Genomic DNA, 13,350 nt, shown 5'->3' with positions numbered 1-13,350 from the left:
CCAACAATTCTCACATCCCACTCTAGTGGCGTGGATGGATTGGTCTTGTCATTCTTCGATCCATGCTTTCCAATTTTGCCATCAATGTTGCCATGTCATCAGTAATAAAGTTCACCGCCCCTCGAGTCAAGTCATTTCTTGGGTTATGATATTCTCTATAGTGTTTAGAGAATTCTTCAATTAGGGCCTTTATCACTGGGGGTGCTTTCTTTGTGAGTGGTCCTTGCGAATCAAGGAGTTGCCTATTTGTCACGTTTACTCCATCATAGAAGATGGAGACTTCTTGTTGGCTGTTTAGATCGTGATGTGGGCAATTCCTTAGTAAGCCTTTGTACCTTTCCCATGCCTCATATAGTGACTCTCCAGCTTGTTGTTCAAAATTAGCTATGGCTTTCTTCAACTTGGCTATTTTTGAAGGAGGGCAAAATTGGTCTATGAATTCTTTTTTCATTTTAGCCGATGTAGTGATGGATCCTGGGGGAAATGATTTTAGCCAATCCTTTGCAGCTCCCTTGAATGTGACAGGTAGCATACGAAGAAAAACAGTGTCGCGGGCCACATTAGGGACAGTGAAGTAGTCGGCTATGTCATTGACTTCGTCAAGATGCTTGTATTGGTCTTCATGATCCTTCCCGTAGAATGGAATCTCCTTAAGTTGAGCAAGTATGTGGCCTTTAAGTTCAAAGGTGGCAGTTATGGGAATCGATGCTTGTATGTGTCTTCATGATCATTCCCGTAGAATGGAATCTCCTTAAGTTGAGCAAGTATGTGGCCTTTAAGTTCAAAGGTGGCAGTTACGGGAATCGCGGGTTGCACGAGTCCCAGGCCGGTGTCGTCACGCATCCTTTTCTTCCATTCACCCATGGGAACTTCATCAATGTTAGCCATGGGGTCAGCCGATTCGCCCTCGATGTCGCTTCCTTCCTCGTATTCTCTTTCTTCTTTTTCGGATTCGTACACGATATCGTCCTTGTTTGGGTCTTCGTTTGCTTTAGAAAAATTGTTGGATTCTCCCGCTTTCTTGTCCTTTTTCTTACTAAAAACAGATTTGAGATTCTTTAATGGCAAATTTTTTGATGTTGCGGTTTCTCCTACGGTTTTGCCTTTGTTTTTCTTTAAGATTGCTTCCGGGTCGTCAAGCGGTGGGATCAAAGGTGTACCTCCTCCCCTGGTCATAAACGAACTGTAAACAAAACGGGAAACACGCGTAAAAAAGAACAAAAATAAAATAAAAACGAAACTGAGTTTCAGCGATGGACTCGCCGAGTAGCTTCGATTTCACTCGGCGAGTGCAAGGCTAAAACTAAAAAAAAACAAAATTCTAACAAATCAAATAAAATTAAAACTAAACCTAGTACCTACACAATTAAAGCAGTAAATTAATCCATAGGAGCAAACTTGTCTACCCTAAACAGAAACTAACGAAATTAGTTCATAATTGCAGTAGATAACAAACTAAAAACGAATTCAAACATGCTAGACATAGTTCTATTCAAAGGTGAAGTGTAAATTTAAACCTAAGTTGCCTTAGTCTTCTTAGAATTGAGGATTAGGGTTTTTCACACGTTCTTCAGATCTCCAACAGTCTCCTTAGTCGCCAAGTAAGCTTCCCAAAAGCCAGAGAGAGAGTCAATTCGGGATTGTGGCTTCTATTTATAGATTTCTCAAAACAGGGGCTACTCGTTGAGTGGACAACCGACTAGTCGAGTCCCCTTGAGGAATCCATATACAGCAAGGACTTTACGTGTTGCTTCGAGAATCTTCGTATGTACTCGTCGAGTAGACGTCCCTACTCGCCGAGTAGCTTCATGATTTAGCATTTTTCTTCTTTCTTTAGTTCCCGAGCTTTCGATCGTACTTCCTGCTTCCTTTTACCTCCGAGCTTTTCTTTTGAGCTGAAAATACAATTTGAACACTATTAAGTACATTTTGTCCATAATATGTAAATAATTAGCTAATAAATAATAAAAATCTATACTAAATATATAACTAAATATGCACATATCACATGCACGTGTGCTTTTGGGACAGAATGCATGTCAACTTTGAGGCCTAAACCTGGGTGTTTGTGAGATTTAACTTGACATATCTTTCCGTAGTGAGATGAGGTTCAGAAAAATGAGCTTGATTTGATTTGTTACAATGATAAAATCCAAAGGTCAGATTTTTGTCATTTAGCCAGATACTGTTTATGGTCAGCAGTCTAAAGGGTGTAGTAGAGGGCTTGTGACTAGTCCGATAGTGTAAATTGACTGAAATGGTCTTGGTATTTTGAAAAGCTTGAGCTTGTGAAATCTTCCTAGGTTCATTTCTTTTGACAAATTGATGTGACTGAAAAGTCTTAGGAGTTGGCAAAATCCCTTTCCATTTTGGATTGTCCAAGCAATAATTTTGAAAATGATATCTTTGAAAAGATTTAACTTCCCTTTGAGATTTCTCAGATTCTTTTAGCTGTGGAAACTCTTTTTTGTCAAATTTGTTGAATTCATAGATTTTTTTAAATTGATTTGAGATTCCAGGTTGGTCAAAACATCTTTGTTCAGAGATTTTTGAAAATTGATGATTTTTTCCTTTGAAAATGGTTTTCCGTTTTGTGCCACTATTTCTAAGTTCCTCTTTGAAAGCATGTTTTGCTCGAGTTTTGGGAGAGCCACAGTCAGTTGTGTGCAACTGCGGTTTCCTAAAAACCTTTGATTATGTTTGAAAACGTGGACTTGATTCATCAGAACTGGAGAAAGTAGGACTCTGAGAGCATTGACCATATTCAAAATTTTCTATTTGTAACTCATGAAGAATGGGTTGAATGGATATAGTGCTTTTGACTTCGGTCTGTGGTAGAGAAGATTCAAATACCATAGAATAAGTCTGTGATGCTTCTTTGGTGGGACATTTTATGGTGAGTGGGACAGACTGCGGTCCAGGACTGCAGAGTGTAGGACTGCAGAGTGTAGGACTTGGATTTGGACATTCATTAGGTCCTTCCATGAGAATTTCTTCATCAACGACAGAAGAGGTCTGAGAGTTGGAATAAATTGTGTCACATATGGGTATTTGATCACTTGGAGGATCCGAGGTTTCGGGAATGATTTCCTCGATGACACAATTATTGCTCAGATTGTGAAGTCTTCCGAAGTGGGCTCTAATATCTTCAGGAAAAGTCTTGTTATTGACAGGGAAATGAAATTCTCTATCAGGAGGGATGTAAGGACGATCTTTGTTGAATCGAGGGGAGGAGTCTTTGGTTGAATAACCGTTGGACCATCCCCAATTATATGTATTATCGACAGTCCCATTGTTAACAATATTTTCAATTGCTTCACTTTCATTAAACAGTTTTTCAATTAAAAGATTCAAGCATACAATTTCTTTCTAAGATAAGTCTCTCTAGTTCAAGGTTATTCCTAGTTGAGTCTCATATAACATTCTAGCATCCTTTTCTAACACTAAATCCTTTTCTAACATGGTCACTTTTAGTCTCTTGTCTTCTAGTCTTCCTCTCACATGGAACATTTCTTGGGACGCAATGTTCTTCTCATCTAGAGCTTTGTTATAGTGTGAAAGGACAGCAACGCATGTGTCATTAAGTTTGTATAAAAATGGTTGACATTCATGCATGTTGTAGTTATCAGTGTGGATCATGAGTTTTACCTGTTCGATGATGCTTAGAATACCATCTTTTTCCATGAAGCAGTAATTCCTTTCGAGCTTTGTGAACCGTCTTCATCCGCAGCTGCTACCATGCAGATTTTCCCTTTGTTTTTGAGATTGTTGATATCTTCATCTTCATCTCCTAATGACCACACTTTGTGATCCCTTTTAACTTGTGCCACATAGACCTTTGATTTCTCTTTTTCTTCCATTTCTTAATCTATTCTGAGATAAAATGCTTTATCCTTCACAACATTTTCCTTACAATACTTAGCAAAATGATTTTCTTTGTTACATTTATGGCAAATGATAACATCATCTTTGACTTCGGTTGAGGTACCGGAGTCATTTGACTTGTCAGACTGCGGTGCCTCCTTTGGTGGATGAGTGTTTTGAGGTTGAGATGAGTGGGGATTTTTGAGATATCGAGGGTGATTGTTTTGTGTATTGAAGTTTCGTTTGAAGGGAGGTTTTGTAAACTGCTGGTTTTTATGGAAAGATGGTGGTGGTAATCGGTTGAACTGTTGACTTACTAGGGCGATTGGGTTTTGGAATTCTTCTTCATCATCATACTCTTTGTCTGCTTCGTAAGATTGTGGTTGGTTGTCATACGAGAGAGGGTAAGGCTCATATGATTGGGTAGTTCTGGGTTGCGGGGTTTGTGCTAAGAGAGCAAGTGGACCTCCGAAGTCTGCACAATCTTTTAGAACAATAGATTCTTATGCTTGGAGTTCTCCATATAATTTGAAAAAAGATAGTGTGTGAATCTTTCTATCTCCTTGAACTATCATTTTGGTTGTGGTCCAGTGCTTTCCAAGACTGTTGAGAAACTAGAGGTTTGTTTCATGGTTACTTCGGACTGTACCCACATTGGAGAGCTTTGTGACAATAAGATTGAATCTTTTGAAAGAGTCTTCAAGGCTTTCACTAGCATGAGCTTTGAAATTGTTGAACTCATTGAGTGTGGTAGTGAACTTCTTGTCTTGAGCTTGTTCTGAGCCTTCATACAGATTCTTGAGGACATCCCACATCTCTTTGGCTGACTTGTAGTTGATAATGATGTCGAAGTTGTCTGGGGCCACCCCGCATGATATTTCATAGAAAGCAATAGCGTCACTTTCCATTTAATCAAGGTCATCTTTTGTGGGGCGACTTAGAGCTTTTGTACCTCTACCTAGTCTGGTTTGAGTATCGTCAGTTTGAACAGGCGTGAGAACAGGAACATGTGGTCCTTCTTTCACGGATCTGCATACATCTCGGCCAAGTCTCTTGAGATATCTTTCCATTCTTTGAGACCAGTGATTATATTCACTTGCGACCAATATTGGGGCTCAGTTAGAACCACCAACACTATTGAAGACATTGAGAGATAAAGCTTGTGCCATATTTCCTTGTTTGTTTTTTTTTGTAAGAATGAGCTTCAGTGCTATAGAAGGCTTTTTAGAAATCAGAGTTTTTGTTCAAAAGCAACCACTTTGGCTCTGATACCAATTGTTGAGAGAAAAACTTTTGAGACACACTTGAACAAATGTTAGTAAAAGTATATGGTTGCGAAAATAAGTTAATCTCAAAGGATCATAAAGCTCAATAATAATAAGAGTTAATATTTGAGTTGTTAGAATGTTAGATAGTTAGATGGTTAGAAGCGTAAAATTAAGGAAATAAAAATGACAACAACTTATATCAAGTAAACACTTAAGCTGATTGTTAACAAGGTTTGCAGTTAGACCGAGTTAGTGAGTATGATCAGTTTAGAGTGATTGAAGTCACAAGGACGTGCTCCAGTGGAGAGTTAGATAAGTTTAGCAATATTTTAGAGAGGAAAGAAGAGAGAGGAGATATGTGTAGAGATAAGATCTAGAGAGATGAGAAAAGAGAGGTATTTCATTCGGAATAAGAGAAATCTATTTATAGAGTCTCGAGAGGTTACATAGGAGAAATAAACAAAGACTAAACAAGTGTCCATGCAAGCTACAATGGATATTACAATGTAAAAACATAAGTTAAATTACTAAGTCTTTGCTGATGAGTAGAAGTTGCGGATGCGGATGCACGATGTGATTGAGAGCTCAGCTGCGGATTGGGGGAGACTTCGGATGGTAAACTTTAAGAGGGTCACTTCCATGTATCAACAAGGTTAGCTCCCGGCTACCGGTTGAAAGATACCGAAGGAGAGGTTAGCTCTCGGTTACCGGTTGAAAGATACCGAAGGGGAGGTTAGTTCCCGGCTATCGGTTGAAAGATATCGACGAATAGACAATATTATGTGGTATGTGGTATGATGGGGGAACTCACTAAGCTTTGTACTTACGGTTTTTAGTTTTAGTTTAAGGTACCTCTTCATCTAAGGGGAAGGAGCCGGCAGGGTAGAAGCACAGTGCACACACATGATTTCGCATTTGAGAACCCTGGGATGTACTCTAACATTATACTATTTGATATTATGGTTTTGAGATATGTAACTATGGTTTTTGGTTTGATGTGATATCAGTACTGTTTTCCTCAAACAATTTTATAAGTAATATAATTAAAAACAAAAAAAAAAATTGGCCTGGAAAATGGGGATGCTACAAGTTGGTATCAGAGCCTTGGTTTGAGGGATTTGGGCACACCTACGGGCGTGTCTTTACTTAAATCGAGGGCGTGGAGGATTTTTACAAGAGAAATGGTTTTCTAAAATATAAAACAAAGAGTTTTGGGAAAGAATAAGGTGTATAAGGATGGTTAGTCAGCAGTATGATAGCCTGGTTAGGTTATGCTTGGTTATGGTTACTCGATGCACGAATGCTGCTTGCTTCGTGCTTATAGGGGTCCTAGATAGCTTTAACTAACTAGTAAGCGAATATGTAATAGTATTCACAAGCTAGTTAGGGAAGGATGGTTGGGACTCCTTGTGCAACTGATGGCGGAGAGTAGGTCGGAGAGTGCCCTAGGACAAGCCTAGGACGAGGTTAGATTTGAAAGCAGTATTAGTGAAAGGGACTTGGTGAAGTTGAAGCAATCCTTGAGGAAAGTACGGATAGAAGTGAAAGGTAGTATGGGCCCGTACTACTGGAAACAGAGGATCCGTACTCAAATCAAGGATGACTAAGATAGAACCAGGACACTTGTAAAGTGTGTGAGACCTCTCAAGAGTACATATGACCCTGACATTTATGTGTTTTATTTCAGAATGGTGGTTACGCATCATGGAGCAGGTGGTTCAGGGTCTGGGTCAGGATCAGGATCAGGATCAGGATCGGGTGCGGGATCCAAGCAGGTTAATGATGGGCTACGCGAGTTCATCGCCTCTGAGATCACGAGAGGTATCCTTGAGGCGACCCCGGTCATTTTTGGGTCAATCAAGGAGGGGATTATTGAGTTGATGGAGGATCGCCTCCGGGCTTTCAGGAGTGACTTAGCGTCCAGCCAGCCAGGGACATGCATGCTGTCCTTCAAGGACTTCAAAGGGAGTGGTGCGCCAGACTTTCACGAGGTGAAGGACCCCATTGCTGCCAGGAGATGGATCGCAAACATTGAGTCTGCGCAGTTGACGAGCTTCTGCTCGAAAAGGTCGAAAGTTCGCATTGTTGCAGGTTGTTTGAGAGATAGAGCTAGGAAGGCAGAGAAGAGACAGGTGACATGGGTTTCTGAGAAGAAACCCAAGGGATTCGACTCTAGGTCGAAGGGCCAGCAGGGAAATGCGGCAGGTCACATGAGGTAGTTTGCTGTACTGGGTCGGGATCAGGCTGCTATAAGTGTGGCAAGACGGGGCACTTTGGTAGGGATTGTACTTCCCTTGCCCCCACTGTTCAGACGTCAGACCTGATTTGCTTTCATTGCAATCAGAGGGGCCATAAAAAGGCCAATTGCCCTAGGTTGATAGCAGCAGCAGCAGCGCCAGTGGTGCCGCCAACTCCAGCGACCACTCGAGTTACGGATGGCTGGAAGGTCAAGTCAGAGGCTCCAGTGGTGAGAATCCGAGCTTTCCAGTTGACAGCAGAGGAGGCGCGTGCCGCACCCGATGTGGTGACGGGTATGGTTGTTTCCCTTTAACTTTTATCATATGTCGCTTGTGATTTTGATAAGCCATATATATGTTGTTTGTTTAGGATCGTTCCATGTGAACGGTATCCCAGTTTAGGTGTTGTTTGATTTGGGTGCTACCCTATCATTTGTCTCTCTTGCGCTTAGCAAGAGGTTCCATGAGTCTTCGGGCATGTTGGATTTCCCTCTAGAGGTCGAGATTGCTGACGACCGATCAGTACGAGCATCAGAGGTTTTCAGAGATTGTGTTTTGAGGTTGTTCGAGGTGCGCTCCTTGGTGGATTTGGTTCCCATACCATTACGTGGAACAAGGTTATTGTAGCACTTCAACAAAAATGACTTGCAGTCATACCAAAAAAGTATGACCATATGCGTATAGTGACATTTTATTTTTTCACTTAAAGTGTGACGGAGGGTGACGTTATCGTATGGGTTTTATGGTCACTTTAAAATGTAGTGTCCGTATGATATGAAAACATGTGGCCGTATTATAAAAGTGTGGCAAATGTGTACAAAATTTTGTTCCTTAAATATCTAATATTGTAGCGTTAAACCATCAGTAGACACATTTATTTAGTAACTGTGGTGACTGTATATCACCAACTTGCGACATTCATGATGTTTTAGTGTAGTTGTTTTGTTTTATCTTGTCACACAGTTTAAATTTTATTAACACTATTGTGTATCTTTTGTAAATAAGTAATTCCGGTGAGCATGACCATATTTGCTAAATGGTGTCACACCCCCAAACCTGAACGACGGAAACGTTCGGGGGCGGAGGACGTCATGTTCAGTATCATAACAAATGAATAGTAAAGAAAGTACACATGACCATCATATACATAATTGAAAAGTTTACATGATTGTAGTATTACATGTTTGCAAAAGTCAATTACAATATGATATCCAAAAGATTAAACTAATGCCTGAGCGTAAGTCTTCAAAAGCAGTTGCTAACCTGGTTTAGCGATTTCCTAAGAATACAAGTTATTTCAAAGAAAAAGTGTCAACATTTAAGTTGGTGAGTTCCTAAGTAGTGTTCTGATAAAATGTATGCCATTCGAAAGTTCGTGTATGTTTTCCAGAAAATCCAATATTTTCTTAATAAACTGGGTTGTGAATCATTGTTGTATAAAGTGAATGTTTGAACCAGGAAAATCCTATATTTTCCTAAATGAGATATAGTCTTAAATGCCCAAGACTGTCACCTGTAAGCAAATATGCCATGCTTAGAAATGAAGATGTATAAAGTGAATGTTGAACCAGGAAAATCCTATATTTTCCTAAATGAGATGCAGTCTCAAATGACCAAGACTGTAACCTGTAAGCAAATATGCCATGCTTAGAAATGAAGATGTATAGTTTTATTATTAAGTAAAACTAGTTGTGGAAGTGTTTATCCTGAATTCTGAACATGCTGATAATACCCTATAATATAGTTATTACCCCCCGAGCATGATTGAGTTATGTATTACTACGTGCATGAGTCATTGTTTCTGTGTGTTGTGAGTTCCTCATAACCATACTAGACGCAGTACCTAATGTTGACATTTGTCACCCCGGGGACTGTGGCTAACAGTCAGGGTGCGGAGTCGTCAGCCCCGTATAGATCTATACACACTTGTCACGCTCTCCCTCCAAGAGACTCTGGTTATAGTTGGGGACTTTCGTTTGGTACAAACAAAGCCATATGACATCACATGATTGCTAACAACAAGTTCACGAGTAATATGATGAAAAACCGTTTGTATGAAATGATTTCCTTTTCTACCGTGTTACAAAGGCGTAATGATGAGTTGAGTTTTCTTGTAAAAGCATCATGTTATAGTTGAAATGGTTACCCTTGATATGATGTAGTATGCAAACATATAAATAAAACATATTTATATTTATAAAACATATTGTATCCCAAGAGGGTAAGGTTGTGTTGTGAGGTGTTTTGCATGATAACAACTTCATATGATAGTTAAAATAACAGTACGAGAAGTATAGCAAAAGATTGGTGTTTCACACGATTTTAACCATTGTTTACTTGTATTCCCCCCCTTAAAAGTGTTTCAAAAGCATTTAAAAAGCATTTATAGAGTGGTTGTAGGGGTATGAACTCACCTGATAGAAGTGGTGAGTTGAAGAGGACGAGACTCAACTCGGGCAGTACTTCGACTGAAAAGAAGTCGATTTCTCGGAAATCTCGGGACTTCGGGACTTGCGTCGTGTGTTGGGGGTGTTACCGGGGCTTCGGGGTAGTCTCGGAATGCTAAACGCAGAGTAAAAGTGTCCAGAAGAAGAGAAATGAGCAGCCTAAACCCAAGACCTTCAATTTCTATTTATAGGGTCATTTTTGGGGTCTCACGTCGTGAATCTCAAATATTCACGTCGTGAGTTCAGTCGTCATCAGGTGCGTCATCGCAACTTGCGTCTGTCAGGCTCCAGAAGGTGTCAAAAGTCAGTTCACGTCGTGAACACTGTTTTCACGTCGTGAACACTGACATTTTTAGGGTTTCGCGCCCGAACTTCAGAAATTCATAACTTTCGTATACAAACTCCGTTTTCGACGTTATTTATATCCACGCGTAGGTGAGATTATGCTCTACAACTCTCGTTTAGACTCCGTTGGCTAATTTTGAATTTATTTTTAATATATTATTAATATATTATTTTTAGTAGGTCGGGACAGGAAAACTCTATTAGAAATCCATAACTTCTTCGTCCGGTGTCCGTTTTCTTCAGACTTTTTACCGTTGTAATACCATTGATGAGATATTCGATTCTCGTTTAGGTCATGTTGGCACAAAATCGCTCGATCTCGATTTCGAGTTTTAGCTGTCTACTGCTATGTCCGAAACTTCGAAAAATCATAACTTCCTCATATGAAGTCAGATTTGGGCGTTCTTTTTATGTATGTTCACGGTTTTGGGATATCTACGACTTTCATTTAGACAACTAAGGTTGAAAAGTATTTTATTGAAATTTCTCGTTTTATGCTTAATAGTGTTTTACCGGTATTGTCGCGTATCTTCGATCAGTCATAACTTCTTCGTTATAACTCGGATTTTAGTGTTCTTTATATTTTTGGAAACCTAGTTACGATATCTACCACTTAGTATACTCAATTATGGTTACTGAACAAATTTAATTTTGACCTAATTTTGCTGGTGTTACATTATCCCCCGTTAGAGAGAATTTCGTCCCGAAATTCGCATTTTGACTGGGACTTCAATCGTTGAGGAAAGATGTGTGTACTTATGTTCCATTTGATCTTCTTGTTCTCTAGTGAATCCAGATCCTAGCGTGGGTGTTCCAGCGGATCTTCATTATTCTGTCTATTGTTTTGATCGGTAGAGGTTGTGTGGATTTGGGTTTATTTGTCTATGTTCATCTAAATGTTAGTATTAATTACTCGTAATACAGGTTGGCTTTGTCTTGAACTTCGTAGTTGAATTCATACCTGGTCCGTCTATCATCGCTTTGTGTATACCATTCGCATACACACTTTGTAGTGATAGGTTAACCGTAATCATTCCTAGCCTCTTCGTTTGAGCTTGACTCGTCGTGCGTGTGCTATTCCTAAATAGTCTGTCGGTAATACTTCGGGAAGGTTGCAAAGGATATAGTACTCCTCATATGATTGCCACGGGATTTGGAAACTAGAAACGATTTGGGAGTTGTGTCGGGTTTGTCGTTATAAATCGATAGAGTTCCGTTAGCCAACGGTGAAAGTGAAGGGTCTTTTCATAGCACATGCAATTGGCATGGTGAAGACCAAGCCAATCCATTTCTAGTAGCTATTTGGGAACTTCTTATCATAATAATTGTGAAGTCGATCAGGACAAGTGTTTGTTAGTCGGATAGTGCATTCTACATATGTGTTTTCAGTGCTTTTAGTCTATCTTTGCTATTACTACTATGCAGGTTTTGCTTAATGATTAGGGTGTTTGTTTGAGTAGATTTTTAAATTTGTGACTCACGAAACTCCTCTCCGCTCTTATTATCAAATGGAATGCATGTAAAGGAGTTATCGAGGAGAAATGTACCCGGAATAACCGTGGGGTTTGCAATAGCCTCCCCTTGGCCCATTACGAATATTCGGCCTCCTCCACCAGCATTCCTGTTGTTTGCCTTCGGGCAATCCCTTCGGAAGTGCCCCACTGCTCCACACTCATAACAAGTACGGTGTACTCCCATATTTGCGGCTGGAGCGGCTGGTTGGGTTGGTTCCGTGCAGTAGCGGACAGTGTGTACCTTACTATTGCACCTAGTGCAATGCATTTCACGGCAGGGTCCGTGATGATGAAAGTTGCATCGGTTGCACTTAGGTTGGTTCCCGTTGTACGACCTTGTGGGTGTGGGGGTGGTAGGGACAGTAACAACGTGAGCTATCACTAACTGTTGCCTCTTGGGGTTCTCATGCATGGTTTCCCCCTTTCTCTTATTCCATGATTTCCTTCGGTCCTCTATATCCTTCGGTGGATCCGAGACAGTGGTAATAATACCCTGTTTAACACCGTGATCAATCAATCGTTGAGCCAAGCGCTTCGCGCTGTTGAATGTTATTGGGTTGGAGGCCAAGAAATGTCCTTGAATCTGGGGTGACAACCCCCAGATGTATCTTTCCACTTTCTTCGGCTCCGGGTTGACCATTCCCGGGCAAAGGGCTGACAAATCACTGAACCTGACCGTGTAGGCGGCAAGGTCAGAACCAACCATTTTCAGGTTCCATAGCTCCTGCTCCAGTTTTTGAATTTCGCCTGTCGGGCAGTATTCTTCCAACAGTAGGACCTTCAAGTCCTCCCAGCTCATGGCGTTGGCGACTGGAAGAGACACATATTTCACATGGCCCTTCCACCATGTGAGGGCTCGGTCTGTGAAGGTACACGCAGCAAACTTGACCTTGCTTGTTTCTTGGCATGAACAAATTTCAAAGACCGTCTCGGTCTTTTCAAACCATTGCATAAGAGCAATGACTCCTCCAGTGCCGTTGAACATTTTTGGCTTGGCGTTTGAGAACTCTTTGTAGGTGCATTCCCTAACATGACCATGACCAGTGTGATGGTTCTGATGGTTGGTACTACTCCCGCTCCCTCCGGCTCCATTAGAGTTTATTTGGGATAGCGCAGCTGCTACTGCTGTGGTGATGGCAGCCTGAACCATAGCAGGATCGTAAGTTGGAGGTGGTGGTGGCGGTGTTGGTGTCGTATTTCGGCGTGCTGACCTACGAGGAGGCATCTAGCTGCCGAAGAAATAACAATGAAGACAATAAGTCTTTGATTGATTGAGAGCCGTGTGTTAATGAGTTAGCCATTTTCAACATTTCATGAATTAGGTTTGACCTAAACAAGGTTCTCGATTTTGATTCATAATAAGAATTTATAGATAAACTTATGAATTCGAGTGGTATGTAAAGAATTAACACACAAAAGAAGTACTTCCTTATATATTAAACATATATTTGGTTACATTCTGAAGTCAGGAAAATTTTGACCTTTCTAAAGGTCTCCGATTACAAAAGTTAGAGAAAAGTAAGACTTTTAGTCGAGATCCTATTCTATAATAAAATTTTGGGAGTCGGGCAAGTACTACCTGGAGTACATACTAAGGTTATTCCATAAACCAACAGAAAGAGCGAGTAGAGTATCCTCTACTGGTGGCGGGAACTATTCTGCTGAGCCTTTTGGC

The 13,350-nt window shown here is 40.5% G+C and overlaps 1 non-coding gene across 1 annotated transcript; it reads left to right on the top strand.

Annotated features, from left to right (window-relative positions):
• The first annotated feature begins 296 nt into the window (after nt 1–296).
• LOC145151711 (small nucleolar RNA R71) lies at nt 297–403 on the top strand. The gene has a single exon (XR_013732271.1). It is a non-coding gene; the product is annotated as a small nucleolar RNA R71 (small nucleolar RNA).
• The last annotated feature ends 12,947 nt before the right edge of the window (nt 404–13,350 follow it).

This window comes from Lactuca virosa, chromosome 1 (assembly GCF_052849685.1).
Source record: "Lactuca virosa cultivar CGN04683 chromosome 1, Lactuca_virosa_CGN04683_v6, whole genome shotgun sequence".
NCBI classification, from domain to species: domain Eukaryota; kingdom Viridiplantae; phylum Streptophyta; class Magnoliopsida; order Asterales; family Asteraceae; genus Lactuca; species Lactuca virosa.
This window is presented reverse-complemented; position numbering and strand designations above follow the sequence as displayed.